We start from the raw sequence: 24,976 nt of genomic DNA on the forward strand, positions 1-24,976 counted from the left end.
TCCGTTTGTTGTTCCAGGTGTAGAGGCCATTATTAGTAGGAATATCTATAAGCCAATTTTTCTGTATGAAATTCTTTAATAGAGATCCGTCCCTGTTTGTTCTGCATCGGCCTCCCTTTTTTTCCTCCACCGAAGCGATCATATTATAGTCTCCTCCGACTATCCATAACGGGTATTGCCTATTTGTGCTAAGATTTGTTAAAGCCTCCAGAATTTCATTCTTCTGCTGGGATTCTTGGGGAAAGTACACATTAGTGATGTGCCCATAGATGTTGGTTCCTATTATATGGAATATTGCTTGGATAAAATTTTTATTTGCATGTATGTTGGTCATTTGAATCTTTCTTGCATCCCAAAGCACTGCAAGTCCTCCAGATGCGCCCTGAGCATCAACAGCTACTACTATCCCCCCTGGCCAGGCCTTAGCTGCTATTTTTTCCAAAACTGTCGAATTACATTTTGTTTCCTGTAGAAAAAGAATTGCTGGTTTTTCTTCCATTAACATGTTTTTTAAGAGTTTTCCTTTCCTTGGGCAGTTAAGCCCTTTGATATTCCATGAGATCAACTTCATTGGGAAGGTTTGGGATTGATGTTGAAATACTTGGTTAGCTTGGCATATCTGCCAGAATCTACCAGCACTTCTCCAATCTTGATGGTTCTTTCCAAGGTAGTTTTCCTTCCCCTTTTTTTGCTGTCTTTTGTAATGAATTTGTCGTCCCATTGGCTGCCAATTTGAACCCCTAGTGAATATTTTTTCCGGGCTTTATTGAGGACTTCCACTAGATTGTCCACTTGTTTGTCAGGTATTTTGTCGAAGTTCCCTGTTTTACAAGCCTGTTCTAATCCCAAGAGATCTAGCTCACCAATGTCTATTGATTCCGAATCCTCCTCCATGATTTGTGGTTCCTGAGAGTGACTATCGCCTTCCTTCTCATTTTCTATGCTGGGATTTATGCCATCTATATCCATTTCAGGAAGGCTCCAGTCTTTGGAGGCTGTCTTGGGCTGATTACCTTCTAGATCTATCTCCTTTTCTTTTTCTTTCGATTGGGATCGATCCATTTTTTCCTTTTCCTGAGCAGGCCCTCTTTTATTATGGGTTGAGTCGTCTGGATCTTGCGAATCCTGATTATCTAGTACTGCAAAGCTATTACTAGTAGATGGCTTTGATTGATTTTCTAGGGATTTCTTTATAGTAACAGCTGGTTTTTTACTCGCTCTTCTGCGATTTGTCACTTTGGTGAAACCATCTACCGATGGGTTTTCCTGTTCAGATTGAGTCGTAGGTTTGCTATTTAATGGGCAGTCTCTGAAGAGGTGACCTAGGTCATGACATTTCCTACATCTGAAGGGAACATGTTCATAATCGATTAACTGAATACATTCCACATCTTCATGAAAGAGACTTACCGTATCTGGCAGAGGTTGTTTCAGGTCCATGTAGACGCAGATCCTTGCATATGAGGTATATCTCTGTGTCTTTGTATCTTCAGCTATTCTGACAAAGTCGCCCAGAACCTTGCCAATAGCTTTGAGGGACTCCTCTTCCCAATATTCCAATGGTAGAGAGTACAGCCGGATCCACACCGGCGCCCAACTTAGGTCCTCTTTATCCGGGTTGAACCGCTCAATCCATTCTCTGAGAAATAGCCCAGCAGAGTTAAAGAAATAAGGCCCTCCTTCAAAAACTCTGTTCCTATCCTCCAAACAGTTAAAAACTGCAGTGAAGAAACCCTTCGGCCCTAGATGCAGGGTTATGTGCCCCTTTGGATGCCATTTGACATTTATCCATGCTCTCAATGCTTTCTCGTTTGGCCATATTCCGATAAATTTGCCTATGAGAGCATGATCTCTCATGTATTGAATTCTGGCATTTATACGGTGACTGGGTAGTTCCACTTTTGGTCTGTGTGCAGCTACTGGCTTGCATGTGGACGAACTGACTTTCGGTTTATCTTGTTGTGCCTGTTCAGTCTGTTGCTGCTGCCTGTGCTTCCATCATTATGTTCCCGTTCTCTGTCGGAACCCTCAGGATTCCCTTGTTGGTTGCCGTTTGAGGGAGGCGTCCCTCCTTCCCCCGGATGGGGGTTCATTGTACCCGCCGGTCAAAACCCCCAGTCTTTTGTTATCTGCGTTGTCGCGATCTGATTCTGGAGTCCTCTGTTCTGCAGACCTGCCGTTGCAGGTGAGTACAGGAACCCTAATCCGCTTCTCAGAGCGACTTTCGGAATCTTAACTACACAAAAGTTGAGTTGCCAAAAGAATGATAATTAATATTTTTATATGCATTTTAAAATGTATACATATGTTTAATTTTTTTATTTTTTTATATAATTAATAATAATAAGTTAAAATAAAATTATAACATAGTTGATTTTTATAAGAAATTTTATTATATGAAATGCCAAATCTATCATAAATTAAGTTTTTTAATGCTTATTAAGTATTGATAATTATAGATGACCAACAAGTTAATTTATATAACTAAAATCATAAAAAATCAATACTAAAATTATTTTTTACTGGTATAAAAATATATAATTTATCTATTTAACTGAAATTCTGATCCATTTAAATTTAATTATCATTATAATATTGAAATGAGAATGACCTCGTACATGAAAATAAATAATTATTTTACTTTAAGTTTGTTCGGTTTTTTTGACTTTATATTTCTTCCCAAACTGTTCAAACTCTTAGCACCGTGAAAAACCCCTGGGACTGTTTGATTGTGCAGAAATTACCTATCAAACTTGAGATTTCAATAAATCACTATCAGATTTTGACCAGAAAAACCCACGAAAAAAACTTCCATAAAATCTCCTTAAAGACAACACAGTGCCTTTAACGCCTCAGCCCTCGATATCGACTAAGACGAAAGATATACCTTCCTTCGATATCGTCATATTCATTCTAGGATTTATTGACTAAGACGAAAGATATACCTTCCTTCGATATCGACATATTCATTCTAGGATTTATGTGGACCGTCGATTAAAATAAAAAATGAAAGTCACCGCTTATTTTAATGAATTGGTACGAAAGTCATCGCTTACCAATAAAAATACTTATAAAATAAATGCATAACATTACGAGGAAACTTATTTTTAAGTGTCATTGATATCTCTACATTTTCAACAAGTTTGTAGAGTGCCGCACGACGGTCATGGAATTACGCTGAAGGTTTCGGCCAAGAGAACATGTATGAATAGACTTGAATCAAAGGCTTTAACGTAGATTATTTACAGTTGCATCGCACTCGAATGCTACATTGAAATCAATAAATAATTCTACAGTTGAACTGATAAAGAATGCTACACTTGAAATTAAGAAACAATGAACGTCGGAGATAATTCGAATGCTAGTCTTGCTGTTGCTGAATTTTGCTTCAATCCTGCCAAGCAGCTCTTAGTGACGAGTAGAAGAAAACATTGTCATTCTTGTTAATCTAAGGCTGAATCGAAGGGCACGTCTTCTATCCATGCATCACCAGAAATGAAATTAGCCACTGTGAAATTTTGAGCATCAGAAATATTCATGGTGTGATATCCATGCCATTGAACTCGCTCTGTAGTTCCTGCTCCGGGTCCCGAATTCATATATTCGCCATAATAGAGCGTCGTCAAAGCAAAGTCCCCCGACCATTCCAGCCAACCCGCAGCATCGACGACATCATCTATATATGATTCGATATAAACCGTACGAGAGTAATTTTTCCATGGCCTTCCCAAGAATGTTTGGAAAGAGCTATTCACCGGAGCGAGATCAGGCGCAGCAGAGACGTTGCACTTTTGAATAGAGATTCCAGTGTTTTGATTTGGATCATCTCTTCCTTGAGCCGTAAAACAATTCTTTTGATTATCCATCGGTTTTCTAGCCAATAGATTGCAGTTTTGAAACACAGCTGCAGCGTTGCCGAAGATAAAGTCAGCTGTGCCATAAATGTCGCATTCCCTGTAGAACTGTCGAAGAGAGTGTGCGTAGAGAGTATCTTGGTAGCCTTTAAAGCTGCAGCGGTAGAATGCTGATAGATCCGACCCAACTCGGAGGGCGACAGCCTGATGCTTCTCTGGTCCCGCAGTGTTCTCGAAAGTGATGTCCCGAGCGATAAAGCCTTGCCCCACGACAGCTGTGATCACAAATATTTCACGAATCAACGCGACCATAAAAGAAAACTCCAGCTAAAGGGACTGTATAGTAACGGATGAAGACAGCGAAGTTGTAATAAATAAAGAAGAAGCTACACTAAGAATGTTTACAAAAGTGGCATATCCTTCCTAAATTCCATCATAAGCAAATTCAAAAATACTTAACTTTGACCGGATTATGGGAATATTTTAGAATTTGAGAATTTGAAGTTGGAGGATGGGTTAATCGTTTGACCCCTAGCGTGACTATCAAATTCTGGGATATTCATCGAATCTACAATTTACATATAAATACCCAACTTATCTAGCTTTAAAGTGTCTAGACAATATTTAGGAAAAGACCTCATTAAACAATTATGATCTCAGGAAAAATATTCTGGAATCTCAGAAAGGTCAATTGTTTGACCTTTCTAAGAATATCCCAAATTCTAAAAATATCCCAGAATCTGAAATCCACAATTGACCTCTCGAGACAGCCACATTCTGAATTATTCTGGGATTCTGCAAGGATGTCCATGATGTTATTGAACATAAGCCAGGTAATTCTCAGAGTGATTAATAAAAAATAGTCAGAACAGAAAATGAGGAAATGTAAGGAGGGATTTGTTGGATTCATGCAATATATACATAACACATTTGTCAAAATTAGCAACACCTCAGCCTCACACGAGGCCTTCATCGCGACAAAGGAAGTACTAAAAACATAACCAGAGAAACGAGTAAACAACTTACCAACTGTTGCAGAGCGAAATGTTGTCCATCCGTCCACAACGCTCCTATTTCCAGTGATCACAGTGGAGTTTATGCCATCTCCCACCAAACTGTGGTCTCACTCTTTCTCACAAAACATATATATATCTATGAGCAGTTGAAATTATAATTTCAACTGCAGTGAACAGAACAACAGTAGCTACTTTATTCATTTGTCGTGATCCGGCGCCCCACATTTTTTCCCGATCTTTTAAGTCACCGCCATTACCATCTTTTCACTCTTTAATTATTTTTGAGTTCCCGAAGGATGAAGATCAGATACAGCACTACATCATTACTTCTCAACAACCATATTAATGAGCAGAACGGCTGAAAGAAAAAAGAACTAGCCTCGAGTCGACGTAGCATTTATCAGTCATAGATTTCATCACCACCGACTCAAGAAATACAGCAAAAGATCAAATCTGTTAATCATGAGCAGCAGAGACTTCATCAGCAAGTTAAAGCGGTGAAGACCCTTTCCCGCACTATAAAATGCAGACACAACAGTGTAGAAAAATATAGATAGATTGAAAGTCCTTTTGTAACACACAGCAGTGTAGAACAAGAGAGTTTTTTTTGTATTGCACAGCAGTGCTGAAATTTTCTGAGATAGTTGTTTTGTGGAACTGAAGCGTTCCTGTTGTAATCCCTCTGTCAAGAGGAAGATGCTCTTAAGCATAATCTTTTATGAAGATCCCTCTATGTGAGGAAGACTTAGTTTTAGCACTTAGTTTATTTTTATAAATAGAAGTTTCTTTTTGCCTGTTGCTGTTACACCGTAAGTCGAAAAATACTTGACGTCAAAAATCCCTGTTGCTGTTACACCGTAACTCAAAAAATACTTGACGTAAAAAATTTACGTTGCTGCAACACCACGAACAACGTTGCTGCAACACAAGTTACAGCAACTGAAAAAAAACTGTGTTGCTGCAACATCGTTTCGAGAGAACGAATTTTTCTGTTTTTCTAAGTTAAAAACAGAGTATTTTTCTGTGTCAAAAACAGAGTATTATTTTCATCAGTTTTTGATCCTGAGGCAAAGTAGAGTATTATTTTATGCTCTGTTCTTGTGCTTTTGAATTATCAGAAAACAGAGTATTACTCTCTGTTCATATTTTTGTTGTTTCGGAATTTATCAGAAAATTCTCAACAGTGGAAACAGAGGATTTTTCCACTGTATTTTGTTTGGAATAACCAGAAATTCCCGACAGAGGTGATGTTGCGACAAATAACCTATACGACTTTCAACAACTCCGGAACACTGCGCGGATCGATTACCGTTGCCATATCAACTGAGGCGGCACGTATCTTACATCGCCTTGGGTGTCTTCCACAGAGGGCCCCCCCAAGGGACAGAAATTGTGGCATCCACACAGGGCCCCTCCACGCGACAAAATATTTGCTCTCAAAGTAGAAGATTCTGGCCATATCCATAGCCTTGACGCAGGTGGATGGAAGGACGTAACTTGCAGCCTGTGGGGAGTATCTTACGCCTCATCCAGTTGACCTCTTTTACCTCAACCATATGGATGGCGCAGCCTAGCTATTCTAATTCCGTTGAGGTCGTACACTCATCCGTTTGACGTTTTAACGCGGCATCGCCGATAGAAATTTCGCGTCTAACGAATTGAATTATAAAATAGATTTTATAACACAATGCAATACATAGTTTAGAAGGAAGAATTTTCCAAAACCAGACATGAAAATGCAGGGAAAGGGTATCTCTGTAAGTAGCCGCCAACCTACGTTGAATTCTCTCATTCCCTAAAGAACTCTCTAAAGCGACATTAGCCTGCCATTTATTCACCAAATACTTTTATAATAACATGTTGACCACAGTTTTAACCTGCCGAAGAAAGAGGCCACCGAAACATCCCTGAACGATAATCAAAAGTCAAAAAACGCGGAATTTGTGATCACTCCCTGTAGGTATTGAGTCACATGTTAGTCTTTGATCCTACCTTGCCATAAGCATTTTCAAAGATAAGACATTAATTATGTAATAGCATTTTTAAAGATACACATATCAAGTAATGGAAATATCTTAACTAGCAATTGTCCCAAAAGGTGCAAAGAGAGGCCGATAAGATTTTTAAATTGCAAAAAATGCATTTTGGTTTCCATAATCAAGTATTAAATGAACTTTGATTTGGAATACTGAATTTTGAATGATGCAATTGTCTTTGAGCTTCACATTGAAGGAAGCAAAGCATATGTGCAGGTGTTCATAGTACATCGTAGATCACTTTACTCAAAATCATACATCGTAGATCACTTTACTCAAAATCATAATGCAGAATAACAGATAAAGGATTCTATCCATGAGATTAGAGATTGATAATGAAAAATAACACATAAAATATTATATCCAAGAATTTGACAATCTTCTTGACATCTAAAAAAGTTTTTCCAACCTAAATTTACTTTTCTTGTTTTGTTCTTTTGGTCGTTCTCTATGTAATCTATGTACATCATAAAGATCATATGCATGTAATTTGTGTACATTTTCTATAATACAATGTCTTCTAAGTTACCAACATAAAAAACACACTATACAATATAATATAATTGATAATATTTATTTAATTTTGCAAAAACACTCTAACAATATGCTTCTTATATACACTAAAGAAATACCAAAATTTTCCACTAAATCCCCATGTAAAAGACAAAAACATAATCAAATTTCAATATAAAAAACAAAAATATAATACGAATTCAATTTTTCTTCAAATCTTAATTGATTTAATTAATGGAAATATTAAATTTGTTCCCTAATTAATTATAATTTTTAAACTTTCTCAGATTCGTAAACTTTAAGCTAAAATCACCTATATAAATTTAATAATATAGAAAAAGTATTTTTACCTTTCTTACCTTCATGGAAAATGAATATTTCCTAATTTAAAAATATATAAAATAAATTTATAATATTTTTACTGTTGGAGCATCTAAATGCAATTGGAGAAAAATCAAGGGATCATTGTAGCAAATTCCTACCCTTATCTATAGAAACATGTTCCAACATAACTCACAAGCACACTAGCGATCAAATACTAGAGTTGTTGAAGAATCCAAGCCATAAATGCTCTTGTAGATCATAAGCTAACTTGCAAAAATCTCATGGAAAACTTTCTAAACTCTTTCCTGGCTACCTCCTAGAGGCTAACTATTTTCAACCTAGAGGGGGTGATTCCAGTTTTCTAATGTGGGATGCACATAGACCCTACAAACTTAAAAAGCACATTGCTGATAAAAAGAAAGAATCATAAAAAGAAACCCTAAAAGTTATGTTTTGTCTTGCATCTTTGCACCTTTCTTTCAGATTTTAAAATTACAAGTACTACAACCTTGATAGGTTTCACCATGACCTACTGTCACCGTAATCTGTGTACAAGGATAAGTAGCTACATATTCTAGAAGAAATCAACCCCTAATAGTAGTGGAGTTCTAACAAGGTGGGTGGCTTAGACTAAAACTTTCTGAGCATTGTTGGATGCCTTTGATGTATGGTTTGGAAATTTAATATGTTTATAATATATGCGAATTTAATATATAATATTTATATTGTTGGAGCATCTACAAAATGTTGTTCGATAAAAACCAAGAGATGATTGTAGTAAATTCCTACCCATATCTATAGAGACATGTTCCAACATAACTCACAATCACACCATTGATCAAATGCTAGAGTAGTATGCTATATCCATGGTTACAGTTGCTACTTATACTGATTTCAAGGCAAGGAAAATCATATCCACTTCCAGTGTCAAAACCCCATATATCTCCCTGTGTAGTTGGAAGGAGTCATTCTGCAACTGCCTTGAGATCTTCGGAACTGTACTAGGATTGAATAAAAATGGTGCTTGAGACCTATATATTTTGCAGACTTCTTAGTTGTTGGCAACTAAACTGTGTGTACTCCTTTGTAAGTCATAAGACAAGCTATAAATCTAGCCATTTCGGTTAAAAATGTGCTTCAAGTAATGTTAAGAATCACGGTGTTAAGAAATTTAAATATGTATCTCTCTGGAATGATGGTCCTATGGGAAATGTAACTTCAAGTGAAGAGCTTATAAAGGTACGTGGCATATAAGCGGCCCCTAAATAATTTGGTAAGGATGAAGGAACACATGCAAACATTCAGAAGAGAAAAAATGATATCAAATCCAAGAATTCTACGGAATTCAGGAGTCAGTATGATCATATGACAGATCAATGCTTGTCATTGAGTTAATCATGACAAATTCCACAACTTCAGATCACATGTATATTCCAAATTTTAGACAGCTGAAGAACCTGCAAACCTGTTATTCATTCTCCAAGTCCTAGGAGTTGATTGGTTCTTGACGGCTAACTTACCTAGAGTAATTTACTAAATGAAAAAACTCACGACTCATATAGATATTGCATCAAGAAAACTTCAAATTCAATTCGGGTAATGCAACACTCATATATGACCAAGCGGGCTTCTATGGTTTAGCGTTGTTACTTTTCATAAGGCTCACTAACTAGTTTATATGGTTTTCTCAATAATTATGCTTTAAAGGCAACACCAAGGGAATTAAGAGAGAAGAACAGAAAAAATGCATTGTTTTCATTCAAACGTACAACTACTGAATTTAAAAATGTAGAGACTCTTTAAGGCACGTGAAATCCCCCAAGAATCTCAGCTATACATATCTTGACGCACAGGATGGCCGAAGCACATTAAAAATGACAAATTTTATGGTGTATCATATATTAGAGCTACAGAAATATTAATCATGTTTTGATTTATCAAGCTTTGATTATATTCCTGGTGAATGGATTTGTTTTAGGGCGGTTTCTAGTCTATTTTATTAGATTCCAACTTTCTGGAATCCTGGTGAATTTTTTTTTGCAAGTATTAACAATTTAAATTTTTCTGCATGAAGTCTTGGTTGGTCTATCACGTGCTGATAAATAAGTTTTATTTGACAGATGTTTGGGTGTTGGGATTTTGATCATAAGGAGGATGTTTCCATTTGTTTTGCCTAGAAATGAAAAATTAGAAATGGAGTTTCTTGAAGAGTTCCATGATTTGATTTATCCAATCAGTGGTGTAGGCTTCTCTAAATCTATGGATGTCATTTTTGGTGCAGTCAATTTTATGGAAAGACCAGCATTTGCTTAAGAAGCACTACCCAGTTGCATGAATGATACAGTTTGCCAGAGCTTCATAGTGACAATGGTATGCACTGTCCATTGTGAAAATGCTACAGGGATTTACGATTCCAACTGTGAAGGAGAAACTATTTCTGAAGGAAAAGGTGACCCACTTAATAGGGCCAGCCTCATGAATAGGTCCTTCAACAGTTCTCTACATTCAATGGAAGAGGATAGAACCCAGGCATTTGAGGAGGTCAAGGAATCTTACATAGAATTAGCTCACAACCTGAATTTGGAAATATTTGACAAGGATCCCACATAACATGTTGCAGAGGGATCTGAATGAGTTTCTGAAAGATATTACTGAAGGTGAGTCTCCCAACAGTGATGAGGATAGTTGGGTTGATGTAAAGCTTTCTGATTCCCTTGGTTTGGATTCTTCTTATGAGGCTAGAGCTACATCTTGTCTTGAAATATTGAATGATAGGAGAACTATTGAAGGTGTAATGAACAAGAAACCAACAATATCAGTTGATGAGGATCATTGGAAGATCAAAGATCTTAATGATAGGACTGGGCATGAACATCCTAATAGTAACATATATTTTCAAGTGCATTCTCTAGTAGAGAACATGGGAATAGTAAGCACAGCTGAATGTTCAAAAGAAAACAAGCGGGTTGAAGAAGCTAGACAAGAGGTTAATTCAATCCCTCCTTTTTTTTGCAAACAATTTAGGGCCGGAAAAGACATTCTACAAGGCAAAAAGTGAGATATTAAATGCTAAGTCATGAATGTCTCTAACTTTTCGGCTGCCATTTGCTCAAGACAAACATTTTGTTGAAGTTGAAGAAATATGTATCCATGCCATCCGTATTGCAATAGTCATGGAAGGAATGGAACATATGGGTTTCAACAGTCAGTTTAATCCTTTTGGTAGCTTAGTTGGAGGATCTTTACTGGCAATGCTTGTTCCAAGTATTTTACAGATGTCACAGGTTTTGGATAAGTTGTGATCAAGTGCGTGGTTAAGGCATTCTTAGATGTTAATTCACCCGTTCAATTCCCAGCCTTATTCGTGTGTTATTTTTAAACATGACTATGATGTAGTCTCACCATTGCCAAAAAGAAAAGCAAGTGATATATCACCACTGAGAAATTCAATGCACCTAATAAAAATAGAATCAACTCTTAACAATATAATTGATTGTCATGGGATCATAACTGAGGAAGACCTTGGAGGAAAGAGGTGGGGCATTGGGCAGATTGAGTCATAGTTTGACTAGTGGGGAAAGCTGAAAAAAGGTTCAATGACTCTGAACTAGGAGATTCAGAATAATTTTTCAAACAAGGTAAGTATGATGCAGAGCATCCATCACCATTCTATAAAGCTCTTCGCAATCAGTAGATTACACAATGCATCCCTAAATGCCACATTCTTGCAATGCAATAAGACCCATTTATCAGTATTATTTTTATAAGAGGAGGTAGGTAGTAGTAGTAAGTGGGAGGCTCAAGAACATTGTAAATACACTCAGAGGAGCAAACACTTATTCTCAACCCAATAGTCCCTAAGTTCTATATTATCTCCCTAATTACCACTGAAGCAAGCATAACCCCCAATAAATGGGACCATGAAGGTATTTCAATGTTCATCCATCTTGGTCTCATCAATTACCAGACCTAGCCAATTAGCAGTTAATAGATACCCACTGGCATTACTGATTGTATAGTCATAGCAACAACACCTTGGGATTTATCTTAAGATGTTGTAGCGTGTGAGTCCTCTTCCTTACCACTGTGAGAAACCTAACTATTCTTACTGAACTATGCTTGTAAGTATGTGTTGAACAAAATGACTATTATAGTTTTTCTTCAATATCGCTAATATAGATGGGGTCAGGAAAAGGTTTTCTAAAAATGGATCTCATGGCCAGTAATTTTATTATAAAAGCATAGACTGCATCTTTGTTATACAGAATGTAAAAAAAATTACTCAGAAAATTAATGATAGGAAAAAACAGAAAATCCTCAATACAATCTCAAACCAGTGGACTCTGTTCACTTTATACATGTTGCACTATGCAAACAGTATTGTGCAATTCTAACAAGAAGGATCGGAAAATAAATTATTAAAGATCTTACGAGATAGAACTGGTTGCACACTATTGAGAAGCATTTTCAATGTAAGCAAAGTTGCTAGCTTGGATATTGCATGCATAACCACCTTGTTATTCGTAAAAGCCACTGGAAATTCCTTTCTGGTACCGAAAATAATGATCATACATGTTATTCCTATCATTAGTGAGGTCAAGGTCACCACTACTACTGCAAACTATCTAGCCTTTGGGCACCCAACTCCAAGTTCATTCGACACTCTCACACTGCAGCAGAACAAACCGAATACAGATAGAGATTGTCATACTCTGGGTTTTGGGCACGACTCAAATGATTTTATTCAATTCAACAGACTATCATAGGGAAGAACTGGAAACACCCAACATACCTGATAGCAACATTGAATCCAAGGGCTATCATCATTTCCCATCCGTTCAAATTCATACTGCAAAGGCATAATGGTTGCTAGTAAGATAATTACTATACTCTGTAACTTTGATGTACCAATAAAGAATATTATATACAGGAAATGATTTTGCAAATTATCATACCAAATGGAGATTGAGTCCACTCCAATTTCTAGATTTTTCAGGCGCCCAACTAAAATGATCAATATCATAAGATACCAGAACTCCAGGTTGCCAATTAAAGAGTACAGGATCAGAACGAGTATTTTTGCTAAGATTTGAACAAACTAAACAGTATAACCAGAGAGCATAGCAATAAATGATCGAAGAAAAAAAAACGTGGCATCACAGCAGAAGCCAAGGAAAGCCTGATGAAGGCAGGAAAATCCTGGAATGCCAACTGTGACATTCCAGTCCATGAACTAGGAAAGGCACCCGACATTATATATATTAGCTACCTCACATCAACTATAACCCATGAAAGGTTGAGAGTTATGGCTACTCTTGGCAAACCCCATCCTAGCTTCAAAATAAAGAGCCAGCTCAAGAAAATGTGTATGACTAAAGCCAATGTAGCGATTCAGGCCATGGCCATGACCTTTCTCTGCGATTGAAGGAACTTCTGCATTGGAAAATTTAGTGCGTAGGCAAATAACTGAGGAAGCATCCAGATGGCAAACTTCCCAGCCAAGTCAAAAATCTCATAAGATTGCCCAAAGAACTTCAATATGGGCAGTGAAAAAATGTAAATGAGGCTTAAGCTTGATGCTGTGACAAGAAGTATAATCCATGACCTCTGCATATACACTCCCAGCATGTGTATCTACCCTGCTCCAAAGGCTTGACCACACAGTGTCTCCAGTGCACTGCCCATGCCAAGCTACAATTCAATTCAAGTCAAACTTTACAAAATTGAAACAAACAGAAAAACTACCAATAGAAAATAGTTTTTAGTTTGGCCCACCATAGTTTTGAAGGCTGACCCTGCTATAACAGAGTTCTCGGTAACCACTACATCTAATTCAATAGTACCCAAATGCCCAGCAAAGGTCTCGGTGATAGCTCCCAGCGAATACTGGCATAGAGCAGTGAAAATCACAGGGCCTGAAATAGCCCATAGCTTTTTGGATTCTATCCAAGTTTCTCGTGCTGCCTCGTCATTTACATTTCATCATAATGTAAATGCACTGAACTTGTTGATCGTGCACGGTATAACCAGGTTTTAGAGAGAGCTAAGGAATAATGCCACCAAACCAGACGTGGAGAAACCCAGAAAAATGATGCCTGTGGGAAACAGATGTCAAGCGGATAGAGAAAAAATTGTGCCAGATGTTAAACAGTAGAAGGTCCAAATGTTAATCATAGGATAGAGAAAAAATTGTGCCAAATGTCAAACAACAGAAGATCAAGATGTCAATTATGGAATGAAAGTGTAGACTACTAAACTGATTCAAAGGAAGGCCTATTGACCTAATTAAGTAATAGCATTTTCAACGATACAAACATCAAGTAATGGAAAGACATTAATTAAGTAATAGTAGTTTGGGGATTACACAAAGCTAGAAAAATATTTTTATTTTTTTATTTTTTGGTTTTTTCTTTATTTTCACATATATCTTGTATTTCATTTTCGGCAAATGATAGATTTTATATGAATTTTACATGCGATTATTCCAGTGTATCTTGTATTTCATGTTCAAGCAATGATAGATTTCATATGGATGTTATATGTGGTTATTTTATTATCATTTGCACTAAAATATTTAAGGACACACCCATACTATTTTGGGGTTATTTTGACCCTTGGAATATATATACAATAGCATTTGAAATAGAGGCAAAATATATATGAACTCTCTACTTGCTATGAGATGAAATTTTGAGTTCATCTTTGAAATTGCATGTTGATTTCCAATCTGTTGTATTGAGTTTATAAACATCTACTCCTACAACATTTGTTCCTCCACAATTATGGATATGGAATCAGAAAATAGAAAATCTTATCCTTACCATTTATAGACTTTACTCCAATGAAACCACCCACTCATCTATCAAAACGCTCTTCCATGTTCAATCGCAAACCAAAATATCCATGGTTCGGGTCCTTCCCTGATGCTATTGAGTACATATCAAACCACTTTGACTGATCCTACAAAGATATTCCTGAAATTGTAGTATTTCATTAAAACTTGGTAATGCATCATCATACTACAAACCAGAGATAAGGCATTGGGGATGACTTTCATACATAATATAACTATAAACTTTTCATCTGTAATACTAAAATCTATTGAAGCTTATTATTTTGGCAAAGAAAATGTTTCAGGAATTCTATGCATATTCCTTTATTGTTAGCTTACATATTGGAAATTCCTTCATAGCAAGCACAATTTTGGAAACTTTATGTTTCATGCCAACACCATTATAAGGAAACATCACAGAGTGGTGCAAATTTTCCAATGGTGTTGCTAATTGGAAACATGACTACTGCAATAAACTAGTTGCCGCAATCTCCACAATCTCTTCACACTTTACTCCAAGCTCTAGCCTTCCCCCAGATGGAGTAAATTGTGCAACATTGCTTAGAAAGATTCTTGTGTAACACATGCCACAAAACCCTTGAACTAATTTTACTCAAGCTAAACATTGCAATTATGCCAAACAAGACAACACATATCAATAATAAAATATGACAGTCTAGAATGTACCTAATGTTTGAATAACCATGTGCTCATCCCCAATTATGTGGTATGTCATAAGAAGGTTCTAAATCATAGGTTCAATATTCATCTTAAAAGAGATTTTATTATCGAATAAGTGATCCTTCAAGCCACATACCCAAAAATTCACAACTTGTAGTAAATAAAAATCTTCCATATGGAGCTGCAATGACCCAGCTTCCCCTTCGCTTGTAGTTATTCACAAGTGCCTCAAATCATCAGGAAAACTTTTGACACTTTCTCATCCAAGTTATTTTACATGTTATTGCACAATTTTTCTAAGATGATAGCCTCTAATTGGCCCATCAATCAACGAGTTGGAATGGGGATTTGACTATGGATGTCTATGGATCAACTCTATTAAACATTTTTTGTAGAATAACTCAAAAATATGTGGCTTGAGCTTATATATTATGTCAATAATTCTTTGTATCTCTTGACCATTGGAGTGGCACAAATAAGAGGGAACCTTTGTGATTGCAATTGCAATTGACATATCCATGCCATAAAATGTATCTCGACATTGGGGCAACCAAAAGTTTGTTTGCATGAATTATTAAGTAAGAATCTATCGTAATTGTCACTCATGCTCACTCCAAAACCCTATAGTACCTAAATATGTTTGACCCTTTACATGAAGGGGACCTCCCATCTCCACTCTCCCTCTCCCCTGATGTAGAGTGGGCCATATATCATCACCATTGTATTTTAAGAGCAAGTTTTAAATTTCTTTAGTTTTCTATAACTCTATTGATACTTTAGCAGAGTACAGGTATGCAGAGGAGCAAAATAGTATAATTAAAAGAAGTACAAATAAATATATAACTAAAACCATTGTTAATGAATATGTGTTAAAATACATGCATTATATAATAAAAGATACAAAGGGACAAGAAGGAAAATATATATTGCCTATCATTTATGTTTTGTCTTTTCTTGAAGCCTGCAATGTAAAACATTGAAACAGAAATGATAGACCCCCATGAGAAATTTGTGCTAATGAGAATTATGACATGGAAGTATTTTAACAATATTACTTAATCGATCTATGGAAAAAAATATTCTCTACCACAGAAGTGACACTCAGAATTACTTTTTACGAAATTATCTTGTATTCCGAGAATCGTGATTTCCCAAAATGTCTGTTGTTGAGAGATCAAAGGTTACCAACGCCTTTTACAAATTCCTTTAATGTGATATATTCTATATATAAATAAATGATAAATAAATATTTAATATAATTGTGTGATTACTAATCTGAACTATTGAAAAGCATGAAAACATGGTGCGAGATATTCAAATTCTGGTGAGGAAACCCTGAGTACTTAGCAAACACATGCCTTAACCACTCGATCAAAGAGACCTTAAAATGTTCATGTTATATAAATACTTTCTTTGATGACACCCCTCATATACTTCCTAAATCAATTTAGAAAAAAGTATAGTAGAGTCTTCTAATACTAATAAACAAATCATTAATGCTCATTAATGTGTTTTTTACACATGATGTGGCACACGAAAGGGATATTCATGTGAACTAATAATTATTTTCTCATAATAAAACATTTAGACACTATACAAATCAAAAACTTCTAAATCAATTTGGAAAAAAGTATAGTAGAGTCTTCTAATGCTAATAAGTATATTGTTAATGCTCATTAATGTGTTTTCTACCGATCATGTGCATGTGGCACATGAAAGTGAAATTCATGTGAATAAATATGTATGTGATCGTAATAAAACATTTAGATAATATATAAATAAGAAAGGAATGTGAGAAGAAGGGAAGAAAAGCTATTTCACACTAGTAGAATTATTTATGTTCTTCCACTTCTAGGTTGTATGCTAAACCTGTTATATATATCCCATATGCATACACGTTGAGATATAAGTTAAAATAAGATCTTCTATGTGATGTTATCATTTTAATCAATTCTTTAACTAACACTTGGATTACGAGATCCGAGGATTTTAATTTCATCCCATATCACAGGTGAACCAATAAAACTGTGAGGTAGTTTCAATCTAACAAAGTAAAATAAATCTTGTTTGCCTCATCGATCTTGTTGTAGCTAAATCTCGCACCTGTAGCAGGAGAGAAAGAAAGCTCCCTAGAGACATGCTCCAGATTTATTCTAGACTAGTACCTAGGACATCTTAAATAGAGGAGTGCTTGTAAGGTAGTATGTGAGGGGTTATCAACACTCCAATTGTCACATAAAAATGTAATAGGAGGGGCTTGGTTCAATAAGCTTGTTGGCATTATGATATAGGTATGATACAGGTGTTGTCCTTGATGGCAACTCACTCAAATGACATATCATAGTACAACTAGAATTATCAGAGAGGTATACACAAGTTCTTTGTGACAAGGATGTGTATACACACGGGTTCACTATATACAAGGGCACGTATAATGTACACATGCACTTTCACAGAAGGAAAGGTGCGTACATGTCGGAAAACTAAGTTTTGGTCCGTGGTATTTGGTCCATGGTATTTGGTTCGAGGTATTGACCCCAGGTATTGGGTCCAAGGTATTGGTCCTACGTGGTTTTGGACCATGGTATTGAGAGAAGCCTAAACCTATATAAGGAGAAGAATAACATTAGGCCAAAGTGCAAGGGTGCAAGGATTGAATATCTGATGAAGTGTGAGATCTAGTATGCTGGTTATGGGTTTATGATGCTTTGCTTGATCTGAACCAAGGATGCACCTATGCGGTTGATGATGGATGATGGATCAGGATCATAAGGCTTGGAATGCATTATCATTATGTGGTTTGATCATGGATAGACTAGATTTGAATTATTGATGCATGTTTTATTGTATAAATGTTATGATTTGGGTATGACTGATGTTTGGAATAGCTCCAAAGTTATGAGAAAATATTTGCAGATGTGTACACAGGTTGACTTTGGTAGAAGCGCGTATACACTTTGGTTTGGTTCATCATAGTAGCGTATACATTGTGAGATATGATATTTGAAGTTGTAGTTGGATCTGGTTGTTGTTGCAGAGTTCTGTGTTCTGGTGACTGTGTTTTGTTGACAGGGTTTCAGTGATTCAGTGTTCGGTGATTCAGAAATGAATGATGCAAGTGTAGTTGATGGTTGTATTGCAGTGGTGATTGTATTTGTGCTTCAATTTTGTTGATGGGTCCAATATGAAAATTGGATGAAACGTGGCCTTCATATTATGGTGTTGTGATGAATCAAGAAGGTTGTAGCCTTCAGTAGGCCGGCGCCTACGTACTAGTAAATGGATCAGCTAGTACAAGAGCTAGGGGGTTATAGCTCCGTTCCAGTAGTAGCTGGAGAATGAGAGAAGGTTGTACCCTTCTGCAGGTGGGTGCTTATGTACTGGTATGAGTCTGCACCAGTACAAGATTGTAAACAGGTTTTTCTTATCTTAAAGAAAATAGCAGCAGGTGGTTTTTGTCCCGCATTGGGTTTCCACCTTATATCATTGTGTTCATGTGTGCTTCCTATGTGTGATGATCTGTTCTATTTTACTACACCTGTTTACTGTTCATATGGTTAATGAAGTTCTGATGCACTAATTAAAGATCAACATATAATGGATTAATTGAATCATAAGTTTACTGGATATACATTAGTTGCATTAAAAAAAGTTGCATGTACACGTGGGTTCCCTTAACTGAAGTGGCGTATATGAATCTAAGTATGGAAATGAAAAAGTTAGTGATTTGCTAATACTGATTCAACCACCCCCCCCCCCTCTGAGTATTATTTCCAACAAAGCCTTCATTAAGGTAGATTCAAGCCAACTCATGGATCCAAATGTTGGGTGTACATTGGGGTGATCTCTAAGAGAAATGGCATCTTCCTCTGGTGGTCGACACACGGAAATGAGACAACTTAAAATTGAAGTTGTAGTAATGGTGGAGAGAAGGAGAGGAAGGAGGGGAATAGATGCATAGGGTTGTAACAAACATAATCCTAGGCATCAGTGTTCCAACAGAAAGTGGAATTCGATGGATAGGGTTGTAAACAACATAGAATCCTAAACCATGGTTTTCTGATGAAATGATAGAAATAGAGGAGTGCAAAAGAATGTTTCAGATCAAACATGACATGGGTATCATTCTCTACCAAAAGCTAGTGTAGAGCTGGTATGGTTGGTAGTTGTAGGAGTGCTAGGGTATTGATCATCTCTCCTTTGGAAAATGACATATTCAAATAAAAACTTTTGAACATAACATTTAATACCTTTCTAGAATAAGACCTTCTTAATACAATGATAAGTCTTGAAAAACCGTGAATGTCCCCTTGCTGTAAAAATGTGAAATTCCAAAAGGACCTTCTATTTAAGTTGGAATTCTTGAATAATTATATGTGGTCATGATACGGCAACAAATCATTCCTCCACATGAATTTATCTAACACACTTAGATCCTCCTATAACTGTAAAGTGATTTTGAATTTCTTCTAACATTGCTTCCATTTTGTGCTTACTTTTTCCACCTAGTATAATTATGGAATGGAAATAGTGGATAACAAACCCTCTATGTCTTCCTCTTTTTCTTAAAGTGCATATTTCACAATCTTTTATTTTCCTTGTTTTAGATAAATTTAAAGTCATAACCTAGCATCTTTGTAATTCCTTTTTGTTTCAGTTCAAAAGATAATTATTATTCTAAGAAGTACTTCAAACTATCATGATCTATTTTTACTTTCAAGTATCTCCCTATTAGGTATGTATGTTATTTCTTAACAAAGTATGGTTGTTAACTTTATTTTTTTTGAATTCCTTTCACCTAATTATTAAATAGAACCATAATATTCTGAAGTAACATTATCTCTGTAGGATGTAGTTATTTCTAAAGGCTAATTACTCAATGACAACTTTTAAAATAATAGGATAACATGCTAGAAGAGTTGATCAAATTTGTCATGTACATAATTACTTAGTTTAACATCCCATGACAACTTTTAATCATATAATACAAATGATGATTTATGTTACAATAACAAAAAAGTAATTTTTCAATTATAACCATATATCAACTTTCTTGTACCTCTCCTAAAAACCTAAAACAATATTGAAATAAAAAAATTGTAAAGATTCATCAAACCAATTTGTAAACAATAAATACATCAAAGCTACAACATGAACACAAACTACAACACAAATCAATAATTAAGTAAAATTCAATTAAGAAATGAGTATCATTACATAGAGGTCCCTCCCCATTCAGGTTTCATTGTAAGAAACGTTATAGACCCAACTTAACTTAGCACACTTCTTTAGAATTTAAACATATTAAAAACATGAATCATTGTGTTTGTACTAAATTATTGAGGAAACAAAGTAAATAATTTTAACAATACTAAAAATGAATTCCTAGATAGATATATTATCATTAATGTTTAATAATATTTTTCATAAAGCATTAAAGTTCTTTCTAAACAGGTCTATCAATATCATTGTCATCCCAAGCCTACAAATTACAAATTAAACACAACTATAGAACAAAGTATTTCTAAAAAGAAAGAAAAATATTTCTTCAATTTCCTTCATAATTGCACAAAATCATTACCTCTGTTATGAAATTTATGATTGGTTGATTCAAATCCATAGATAAATCTTTGAGGTGATTCTATAATCAAATCTATGCAGATGTGGTACATTGTATTTCCTTAAATTCCCGTTGTCTTAGGCTACACACAACCATAGAATATAATGAATCTGCCACAGACTATGCTATAAAATAGATGACCACTAGAGAATCACATATTCTTGTAGTGACTTACTAGTAAATTTTATAACCTAAATTATACATTAAAAGATGAAAAATGTATGGAAATAGAAAATTCACCTTGTAATTATTTATTGGTATCTTATCTTGTAAATGGAAGGCATGATGACAAAATGGAGTGAAAATGTGGTATGGAACATTAAATTTTATAGGTTCATAAGACAAAATTGTGGAAAAAAGAGTGATGAAAGTCTTGAAAATGACGACCCAACATCTCCACCATATGGAAGGTGTTTAATTTCCTCATACAACAAAATTTCTTATTTTGTACCAAAAATACTGTCTTTCTCTACAAAACTTTCAAAAATTCATTATATCAAGACTTCAAACATGTTATGAAGAATTAACTATAACTTCCAAGCGAGATGTTTCAACTTTCTTCTTATGTTTTTGTATATTCATCTTAATATTAAGTTTCTTGTTTCCTATCTTTATTTTTGGATTTTCTTGTACCATTTATTGGCTTATTTAGATAATTATTTCATTTATGCCTCTGGTTGTTCCTTCTCTCTTTATAACATTTCAACATTAATTTTGAGCATTGTGTTTTGATTCTTTAAGTACATGTGTGGTAATTCTAGCTCCTGAGTCTATATTTTCAGTCATTTAATTTTACTTGTTTTATGTACCTCTGATGTAGTGGATAAAAAGTCTTCTTGCTAAATAGGTTCTTCAACTGGAAAATCTCCAACAAGGTCTTCATTTGTAAATTTTTCTAGAAGGTCTACTACTATAAAATGTTTAGGTTCTATTACTCTATTTTCATGAATATGTTAGGTCCCTATAATATTAGTGATCCCCCCATTACTATTGTCGGTGTATCCCTTATTGTTATTATTGTAAACCTATTGTCCCCATATTTTTATTATTGTGCCCCATAGAATCTCTCTATTGTTATTTTTCTGCCTTTATATTATTATTGTTAGGTCAGCTTGGTTATATTGTGACCCCGTAGACTCCTATATGTAGAAAGGAGGTTTTGTCATTTGAATCATACAAGAATTTCTCATTTGTGTAATGTAAAGGAGGTTACCCCGTCGAAGAGTCTTATTCCTAAGGCATTGATCTATCTTTTCTATCTTTTTTTGAGCTGGTTTCATAGCATTTCGTATCAGAGCTTTGGATTCTAGGGTTTCGCTACTCCAAACAGGTCATCGTGGAATTTTCACTATAACTTTTTTCTGCAATGTTTCAGAGCTACAAAAACAAAACCATTAGAGAATAAATATTGCTAAAGCTCAGGTCCGAATTTCAGATCATGTCTCACTTTATTTCGAAGATATGATCTGAGGAAGTTAGGGTTTTTTCAAGCTTTAGAATTTCATCTAAAACAGGTCATTGTCGACGTTTTGCTATAAATTATTCGCTACGAATTTTCAGAAGTTGAAAAAAACCCATTTGAGAAGAAAGTGGTTTGATCATCAGGTCTGAATTTCAGATCTTGTCTCGCTACATTTTTGGAGATATAATCTGAGACATTTAGGGTTTCTGCAGGCTCTTGAATTACATCCTAAACAGGTGACCTTGGGAAAATCGTCATAAATTTCTCTGTAAGCATCAAATTGAAATTTCGTAAGAAGTTGTAGAACGAATATGGACTATAGTTTTCGATGTATTGTTTTCAAATCTTAAGGTTAAAATAGTGACATGTGGCACATCGTACTAGTTCGCTCTACTGAACTATTCTATAATCAAGTCAACGTGGGAGATTTGGCATAACTCTTCGTTGGAGAATCCAATTTCGATCAGAATGGTGGCATTTGAAAGAGGACGTAGAGAGCTACTGCAAGTAATGATTTCATAACTGGGAGATCCAAAATTTAGAGGTACATCAGATTCAATATCGAGCTCCTACAAAGAAAAAAAGAAGGTGTGTATTTTTTTTAAATTTTTGCTTAAGCTTGGTTTGAAAAATTAGTTTGAAAGAATTCAAGGGGCATAGTGAAGCATTATTATCGGTAATTGATGCCTTGAAAAAAAATGGAAACACCTAGTAAGCAACCTGAAAGCTCTAGCATGACTCATGAAGAAGAGGAAGAAATGCAACATGATATATCAATATTATGAAACCAAGTGCAACAAAGTTCACTCACACAAAAGGTAACAAAAGATAAGATGGATGGTTTAAAGAAAGGATGGATGGCGTGGAAACTAAGATGGATGGCATGGAAGATAAGATGGATGATGTGGAAGCTAAGAGGGATGATTTAAAGAAAGGCATGGAAGATTTGTAAACAAATTTGAAGACAGATTTGACAAAGCTTCTACAAGGAATGCTTACTAATTGTGAAAGGGTAGTAAAGGAAACTCAGGATGAGAACAAAATAAATGTTAATCATGATTTCATAGACTCTAATGTTGGATCAAAGAACCACCATGTTCCAAAGATCGATATGAGGAACTTTGATGGCAAAGATCTCAGAACATGGATACTACAGATGGAGCAATTTTTTGATCTCCATAATGTGCAAAACACACAAAAGGTACGCATTGCAACTTTATATTTGGAACCAAATCAACTTGTATGGTATCGATGGCTTTTCTCTCGTAAACAAATTGTCACTTGGGCTATTTTTATGGATGAAATGATAACACATTATGAGGATACAAAAAGAAACACTTTTTTTAGCCAATTGATAAATCTCAAACAAAAGGGTTCAATGATGGAGTACATTGAGGACTTCCAAAAATTGAATATAAGGGTAAAATATATTCCATAGGAGCATAGGATCGATGTGCTCATAGGGACTTTGAAAGATAACATCCAACATGAGGTTCACCTTTGGGAACCAGATTCATTGGAGAAGGCATTTAGGTTGGCAAGAAAAATTGAAAGCAAAATTATGGCAACAAGGAAGCCCACCTGTTAAAATTGGCAACTAGGGCCAAACTCCATGTGGGTCATATTATTTATGGCAGCTAATATTTTTATTGGGTCCCTCTCATTAAGAGGTGTAGGATTGATCTAAAGATCATCTGATTCTGATAAGTATTTATGAAGTTATGAATTTATTTATGGTATGGACAAATTGTTAAGTCAACCAGCAACTTATGTAGGCTCAAAAGCCCAACATTCATGTCTATTCAACCTCTACGTTTTAGTATAAATAGAAGAGGACTTCAAGTCATTTCTACACACACTTGGATCTCTTCCTCTCTTTACTTGTCTTTGGGTTTTAGTAGGAGGAGAGATCCTAAGGAAAAGCCAGAAAAGCTGGAAAAGCTAGAACTGCTGGAAAAGTCGGAAAAACCAGAATAGCGAGAAAAGCCAGAAAAGCTAGAAAAGCCGAAAAAGCTGGAAAAGACAGAAAAGTCAGAACTGACAGAAAAACTGGAACTGCCGGAAAATCCGGAACTGCCAGAAAATTCGGAAACGCTAAAAAATCCGGAAATACCGAAAAGGCCAAAAAATCCTTAAAAGTTGGAAAAGCTGGAAAAGCTGGAAAAGTCAGAAAAGACGGAATTGCCGGAATTGTCAGAAAAGTCAGAACTGTCGAAAAAGCCAGAACTGCAGGAACTGTCGGAAAAGCCAGAACTACCGGAAATACTAGAAAAGCCAGAAAAGATGGAAAATCCGGAAAAGCCGAAAATGCCGGAACTATCAAAACTGCTGGAAATGCCGGAATTTCCCGAAAAGCCGAAACTACTGGGAATTGCCGAAACAACCGGAGAATCTGTCTCCGAAGGAAGGCGGCATCATGTATGAGATGATGGGCAACATAATAAGCAACATGATGATATGAGCATCAGTAGCATATTGATGCATGATGATATGAGCATGGGCAGCATAATGATGAATGATATCATGAGCATGGGCAGCTTGATGATGAATAAAACCATGGAAGATGCAGCATGATGAGCAGCATGAAGATGAGAGCAGCTTAGTCATTAAGGTTCAACACATGTGACAGTACAACAAG

The 24,976-nt window shown here is 35.6% G+C and overlaps 2 pseudogenes; both read right to left on the reverse strand.

The window, feature by feature from the left end:
• Nucleotides 1-3,443: 3,443 nt before the first annotated feature.
• Nucleotides 3,444-24,976, reverse strand: part of LOC149175140 (pectinesterase 2-like) — a 45,825-nt pseudogene continuing 24,292 nt past the window's right edge.
• Nucleotides 12,134-14,105, reverse strand: LOC149175141 (protein DETOXIFICATION 33-like; annotated as a pseudogene).

This window comes from Pinus tabuliformis, chromosome 4_1 (genome assembly GCF_031772625.1).
Source record: "Pinus tabuliformis cultivar Carrire ecotype Pingquan chromosome 4_1, CPIR1, whole genome shotgun sequence".
NCBI classification, from domain to species: Eukaryota; Viridiplantae; Streptophyta; class Pinopsida; order Pinales; family Pinaceae; genus Pinus; species Pinus tabuliformis.